The 7,291-nt window shown below is 35.6% G+C and overlaps 1 pseudogene; it reads left to right on the forward strand.

The window, feature by feature from the left end:
• The first annotated feature begins 953 nt into the window (after positions 1–953).
• Positions 954–5,404, forward strand: LOC110800072 (4,5-DOPA dioxygenase extradiol 1-like; annotated as a pseudogene).
• The last annotated feature ends 1,887 nt before the right edge of the window (positions 5,405–7,291 follow it).

The raw sequence follows: 7,291 nt of genomic DNA on the forward strand, positions 1-7,291 counted from the left end.
GTTGGTTTTGGTGGGTTGTAGTGTGTTGGTTCTCTTTATTTTCGTTGGATGTGTTCCTATATGAGGTTGTTGCATTTGTTGTTAAACACATGTTTTTGGTTGTGTGGGTTGTATTAAGGTGTCCTATGTGGGATAGCCTTTGTTGGAAGATTGATGGAGAAAAGTTGGGATTAGTTAATAGGTTGTTGGAGGCAGTGATAATAGATGTTGTTTCCTCCTTCACAGATTGGAAGTCATTATGTGGAGGAGAGGGGTTGGGATGTAAGTTGAGGGAAGAACGTATGTGTGGGAGGGGGTTTTGGTATTCATGGGTCATGGTTGTCTGTTCGTTGTTGAGATTAACTAATGTTAATTCTCAATTTTGGTTAGCGATGACTTTGTTTATCGCTTTCAAAAACTTTTATTTCAACGCTGCTCCCCGTTCTACGGGGGTTCATAGCATGCTTTCCGAGTCACTTTTGGTGATTCTTATAGCTTGTGAGCAAATCTCAGGCTCTTTGCAACCGGCTCGTGTCGTTACTACTCTTCTACTTCTTTCCTTGTATGTCAAGTTTTACAGGTTCTTAAGGTCGCCTCCAATAGTTTACCTCCCCAGCAAATCAGTCTTCAAGGAACTCACTAAAAAAGGCTTTGGCACGCTATGTGTGGTCTGGCGTTGTAAACAAAGCCAAGTCAACAATCGAGGGTCCAACGGAGAAGAGCCTATGCATTTAGTTTGTTTTGTAGTATGTGTAATGGTCTATAAAGACCCTAATACTTTGTTTAGTGTGTAAACTTTTTAATTTATGTAAAATTAAGCCTATGTCAAAAAAAAAAAAAAAAAAAAAAAAAAGAGTAAGAGTATATATGTGGCGTAGTAAAAATATTACATTGAAGTAAAAATATATATATATTAGTAGCCAGTTAGCCATGCATCCTTAAATTATTATAAATATTGATCTGGAAGCCAGAATATACAAGCTTCACTTTTTGTCAAATAATTATAGTGAAAATGGGTGGAGAAGATGAAAAGATAAACGAAACCTTGTTCATAACCCATGGAAACCCTATTTTGACAGTGCAAAACGCACATCCACTAAGACCATTCTTCGAAATATGGAAAGAAAAAATCTTGTCTAAGAAGCCGAAGGCGATACTTGTAATTTCTGGTCATTGGGAAACTGATCATCCTTCTGTTAATGCTGTTCATATCAATGATACCATCTATGATTTTGATGACTATCCTCCTGCCATGTACCAGGTAACCTTATTATTATTATTATTATTATTATTATTATTATTATTTTGAATCAAATGCTAACAAAGTCAAATATTTTACAATAATTATTATTATTATTATTATTATTATTATTATTTAATTTATATTATATAGTTCCTCGATCCGTTCCTAAATAATACTTGACGAAGTAACAAAGGTGTTCGTTTGTTATCAGTTCAAGTATGCAGCTCCTGGATCTCCAAAATTGGCAAAAAGAGTAGAGGAACTTCTGAAGAAATCAGGTTTGGAAACGGTACACATTGAGAAAAAACGTGGTCACGTCTTGATCATGGTGCATGGGTGCCTCTTATGCTGATGTACCCTGAGGCTAATATCCCAGTATGTCAGCTCTCAGTTCAACCAAAATTGGATGGAACATATCACTATAACTTGGGACGGGCGTTGGCTCTGTTGAAAGACGAAGGTGTTCTCATTATCGGATCCGGAAGCATGACGCACCCTTTGGACGAAACCCCTCATTACCGTGATGGGGTTGCTCCATGGACTGCTCACTTTGATTCCTGGCTTCACACAGCTCTCACTAACGAAAGGTAATAAGTCTAACATTTCACCCTTCTTTTCTTTTTTTTATCTTAGCTTACCAAAATGAATTCATTTTATGATTGTTTAGGACTAGGGATGACAATGGGTAGGGTCTGGGTAGGGTGTAGTAATATCCGGACCCGAATCCTAACTTTTTGACATATTCCCATACCCTACCTTTACCCTATAGGGTCTAAAATTATAAGACCCTTACCCGGACCCTATGGGTCCGACAGGGTATGGGTAGGATCTAGGGTCTTATGCGGGTCCGCGTTAAATTATAACTTTTATTTCCTTTTTTGTATGAAATTATATGTAATATGCAAAAATAATACAATAACAACGAGTAATAAGACATTTTAAAACAAATAAATAGCTAGTTTTCAAAAATTATCCTTGTCTTTCCTTAAACACAATACATTTTAAAGTACGAAGCTCATAAGTTACAAAATCCCACATTCTTAACTACACAACATTAATGTTAATAAATAGGCATTCATTCAGTACTTTAGTAGTAGTTATCGTCCATATTATCATCTACTTCATCATCAAGATCTTACAAAAAAAGTGAAGTACATATAAATAACAAAATTTAAGCGGGTCTAAATATAGGGTATGGGTAGGGTATGGGTCTTAAGGGTCCGCGGGTAGGGTATGGATAGGGTACAGGTCTGAAAAATTAAGACCCTTATCCTACCTTAAAAAAAACAGCATATGCCCATACCCTACCCTTACCCTATAGGGTCTAAAAAATAAAGACCTATACCCTACTTTTAGGGTAGGGTCCGACAGGATCCGGGTAGGGTCCTGGACCCGCTGCCATCCCTATTTAGGACATTTAATTATTTCACAAATTAATTTATAACTACAATAGTACAATACCAAATGTCAAAAAAAATTTAAAAAAAATAGTACAATACCATTGACCAATGCTTTTCAACGAAAAATTAATGTGCCACCTAATTTAAGGATGACGGCCGGACGTATTGGAAAATAACTGATCTTAACAAAGATCTTTAAAACAATTACGGAATGAGTACTAGTCATGTGAATTGTTGTATTGTTGTAACGAAGGTAAGAGAAAGAATAATACAGAAGGAAAATAATTAGAACACATAATTTAATATGGGTCAACGCATTACAGATTTTAAAATACAACCACTTTTGTAATATTATCTAAGATGTGAGAAGTAATATGCCACCTAAGCTAAGGATAAATGAAGTATAATTGGAAAATAACAAGGATATTTAAAACATTATGAATGATCAACTAATAATTACTGATGGGGTGGTTCCGAATTCAAATCACGACTATACCATTGACCCTCTACAAAAAGAAATTAAAAAATTACGGAGTACAAGTCATATTTTTCGTTCCCTCGGTACCTCCGTATTTAATTAAAGAATAAATTTGCAGTAATTGGCAGTATTTAACTAAATGATACATTTTTTTTTTTTTGCTATTATGGATTCCACTTCCCTTTATATTAGTATTTCTCCCCTTCTTCGTGGTCCTCACACTTAATCACATCATCTTTTTATTACAATAAATAATTCACTCAATACCTCAATTTCATCTTATTTTAATAAATTTAATTAACTCATTATCATAAACTACATTCTGGTAAAAATACACATTTTAATTAAATAAGGAGGGACTAGAGACTTGCATTAATTGAGGACATTTTACTTTATTGTACGTGAGATTTTATTGTATGCATGTAGATTTATTTCGCACATTAGTTTAGGATAGTGAGTTGAAATAAGAATTTGTAATACAGGTAGCATCTAGCAACGCCTTGCTTAATCTATACTAATATTTTAAAATATGAATTTATATATTATGATGTCACATGTCTATGTCATTAATTTATTTTTCTTTTTATAATAATGATGTATTTTCTTCTTTATATTTACCCTATTTGTCTCAGCTCGGTCGATTATTATCTCTGATTCTTCCCAAATAAGTCCCTTTTCATAGTTTTACATACCAATTTCATTGAACGGGTTTCTCCAAAAATCTTCGAGCTCTTCATTTTTCTAAGTTTAAAAATTTTGTTTTCATTATTTTTCTCTTTCCTTACATGAATAATTTTGAAGTTAAAGTAAATCCATAAATCGCACAGGGCTATTCTTACAATAGTGTTTAATCGGGTTACTTGGGTAGACGTTAGGTATGTTAGGAATCATGAAATCATGTATTCAACTATTCATGTATTGCATTTTATATATTTTGTTGATATTATAATTTGGAAATGGAGGGTAACGCGAGTCTTGAGGCGAGTAAGGTGGGTATTAAGGAGGATATTTATATAATTATTAATCTATCACATATTTTAATTATGATTTGGTTTGTGGTTTTCAGGCATGAGGAAGTGAATAGATATGAAAGCAACGCACCAAACTGGAAATTAGCACACCCCTTCCCGGAGCATTTTTATCCATTGCATGTTGTCATCGGTGCTGCTGGTGAAAAGTGGAAGGCAGAGCTTATTCATTCCAGTTGGGACCATGGGACCTTGTCTCATGGCTCTTATAAGTTCACTTCCACCTAACTTCCACCTTCACCTTACTCGTAAGGCGTCTTCGTAATCATTGTTGACCCTAAAGTTTGATGATGACAAAGCAAACTCCTGACGATTGGTTAAGTTATGTTGCATAATAGGTTCCGAGATCCTTAGAGGGATAATGCTAAGTTAAGGAGATCCTGAGTTGGATAAACTAAGCAACGTGGAATATAAGCAAGTAATTGATCCATGTCAGACACTACATTGAAGTAATAATCATTAAGCAAGGCGAGATCCTTAGGCGAGTTCCTAAGGCGAGATCCTCATATATTATGTGGATCCTCGACGTTCCAGAGAAAGAACAAATTGAGAAGTATTCGAGTGAAGCTTCTAAAGGTGCAACATGAAGACTACAACATATGAGTTTATGTTTTAGGATTTATGTAAGTATTTAATAAAGTTTAAACGTAATTTGGAATGAAAGTGACATAGTATTTTGGTACGTTTTAAATGAAATATATTAACTGTAATTATAAAAGAGTTTAACTTGGAAAATCTTTTTAATAAATAAAATGAATTTAATTAATAAATGTAAACATAGGATTATGATTTATTCTCCTTGTTTCTCAAGTAAAAGATTTTCCATGTTCCTTGAAACTCTCCCACGTATTTCTGTTTAAACGTGCATTTAGTGTTTTAATTTGGTCTCCCCTGTTTCTCTCCAACTATGCCCATGTTACTGAGCAGTAACTGTTAGTGGGTAGTTGAGGAGAACATGGATACCCAACCCTAGGTAAAACTCTCCTATAAAAGGAGAAGAGTTTTAGCTTTTCAAAACACACAACTGATCTTTGCAAATTATATCTTAAGAGCTTAAACGTTTTATAAGAGAATCAGTTTTCAAAAGAGTGTCCCTTGAGTTCCTTATTACTTTGAGCTTTATTACGTACTAGTGTTTTATATCAAATTGTATTTTGGGTTTGAGGGTTGAGTGATCCTTAATTGACTTAGAGTTAAGTCAAAGAGAAACAGAGCGACTTAGAGTTAAGTCAAAGAGAAAAGGAGCGACTTAGAGTTAAGTCAGAGAGAGAAAGATGAGCACAGTAATTAAAGGGGATTGCTGTGGGGAACTCGTGTTCGAGAGGAACTCGAGTTAAAGAGTGTATTTGTAATAGAGTTATTGCATTAATACAAAAGAGTAGTGAGGTTCTTCTTGATTAGGGTCAAGAAGGTTCCTCCGTTTTATATCTTTCTTCGCTCATTGTTCTCAGTCTCTTTGTTGTTTAAATTCCGCAAGAAACTTACCCAAGTTCCCAAGAAACAATCCACCCCCCCTCTTGTCAAGTGTTCCTACTGAACTATCAGTTGGTATCAGAGCAGGATCTCACAAAAATACAGGAAACCCTGTTGAGAAAAAGTTCCTGGAAAGTATGAACGTTTACGAGAAACTCGAGGAAGGTTATTCCACTCAAAGACCTCCTATGTTCAACGGGAAATTCTACACCTACTGGAAGAACGGGATGGAGATCTATATAAAGGCAGAGAACTATCAAGTCTGGTGAGTCATAGAAGTCGGTGATTTCGAGGTAACAATGACCAATGCTCAAAATGAGGTAGTTCCTAAACCCATGTCTGGATTTACTAATGAAGATTTTGAGAAATTTGAAATCAACGCAATGGCTGTGAAAATCTTGCATTGCGGCCTTGGACCTCATGAACATAACAGAGTAATGGGGTGCAAGAGTGCAAAGCAAATCTGGGATCTCCTTCAAATAACTCATGAAGGAACTAATGAGGTCAAACATTCAAAAATTGATTTATTAATGTCTAAGTATGAACGTTTTGAAATGCAACCAAGAGAAACAATACAAGAAATGTTTACTCGTTTCACTAATATCACTAATGAACTAGTTTCTCTTGGAAGAAATATTCCCTCTAATGAACAGGTTAGGAAGATCCTAAGGAGCATGCCACAGGATGATAGATGGAGAACCAATGTCACGGCATTGTTCGAAACAAAGGATTTCACCAAATTCAACATTGAACAATTGGCGGGATCCTTGATGACGCACAAATTACATCTAGGAGCAGCTATTCCTGAGAATCCCAAGAATCGAGGCCTTGCTCTTAAGGCTGAGGAACAGGAGGACTCAGATCCTGATGAAGAAGAAGCTGCCATGTTGTTCAGAAGAATGAAAAGATTTTACAGGAACTCTAAACCTGGAAAATTAAGAGGAAGGAACTCAATGAGAAAACCAAACGGTTCCAAGCCTGACCAAGGATGTTTCAAGTGCGGAGAATCAGACCATCTAATCAAAGACTGCTCTCAGTGGGAAAATGAAAAAGGGAAAGGCAAGGGAAAGGATCTCTCCAAGGAAAGATTCAACAAATCAACCTTTGCAAAACCCAACTTCAAGAAGGCTATGATCGCAGCTTGGGGAGATGCTACTGACTCGGAAGAAGATGAGGATCAACCAAATGAAGAAACAACAAACCTTTGTCTTATGGCAAAGATTGATGGAACAACCCAAGATCCATCAAGAGAAGTAAGTTCCTCAACTCTTCAATCTCTGTCTAAAAATAAGTTAGTGGAATTATTGATAGAAACTCTAGATAACTGTAAAAAGCTTAGTGTAATAAAGGCTCAAAGTGACAAAGCCTTGGAACTCACCAAGGGACACATGACCTACCTTAATAATGTTAGATCTGATGTACAGGGTAGGTTCTTTGACTTGCTTGATAGAAACACTGCTCTTCAAAACTCCTTTGAGAGAGTCAAAAATGAAAACATTCTTCTCAAAGTCGAACTCAGTCAATATAAACTGTTTAATTTAAGCCTAGATCCTAGCAAGTCCACTGAGATTAGCATGGGGGTCTTTAATGTTAATTTGGAAAATTTAAACAGTGAGTTGGTCACAGTAAAGGAACAAAAGGAGAAATTAATCAAGGAACTAGCCTTAGCTAATGCACATAAACAAGCTCC

The sequence above is a fragment of the Spinacia oleracea genome, chromosome 5 (assembly GCF_020520425.1).
Source record: "Spinacia oleracea cultivar Varoflay chromosome 5, BTI_SOV_V1, whole genome shotgun sequence".
In the NCBI taxonomy this organism is placed as follows: domain Eukaryota; kingdom Viridiplantae; phylum Streptophyta; class Magnoliopsida; order Caryophyllales; family Amaranthaceae; genus Spinacia; species Spinacia oleracea.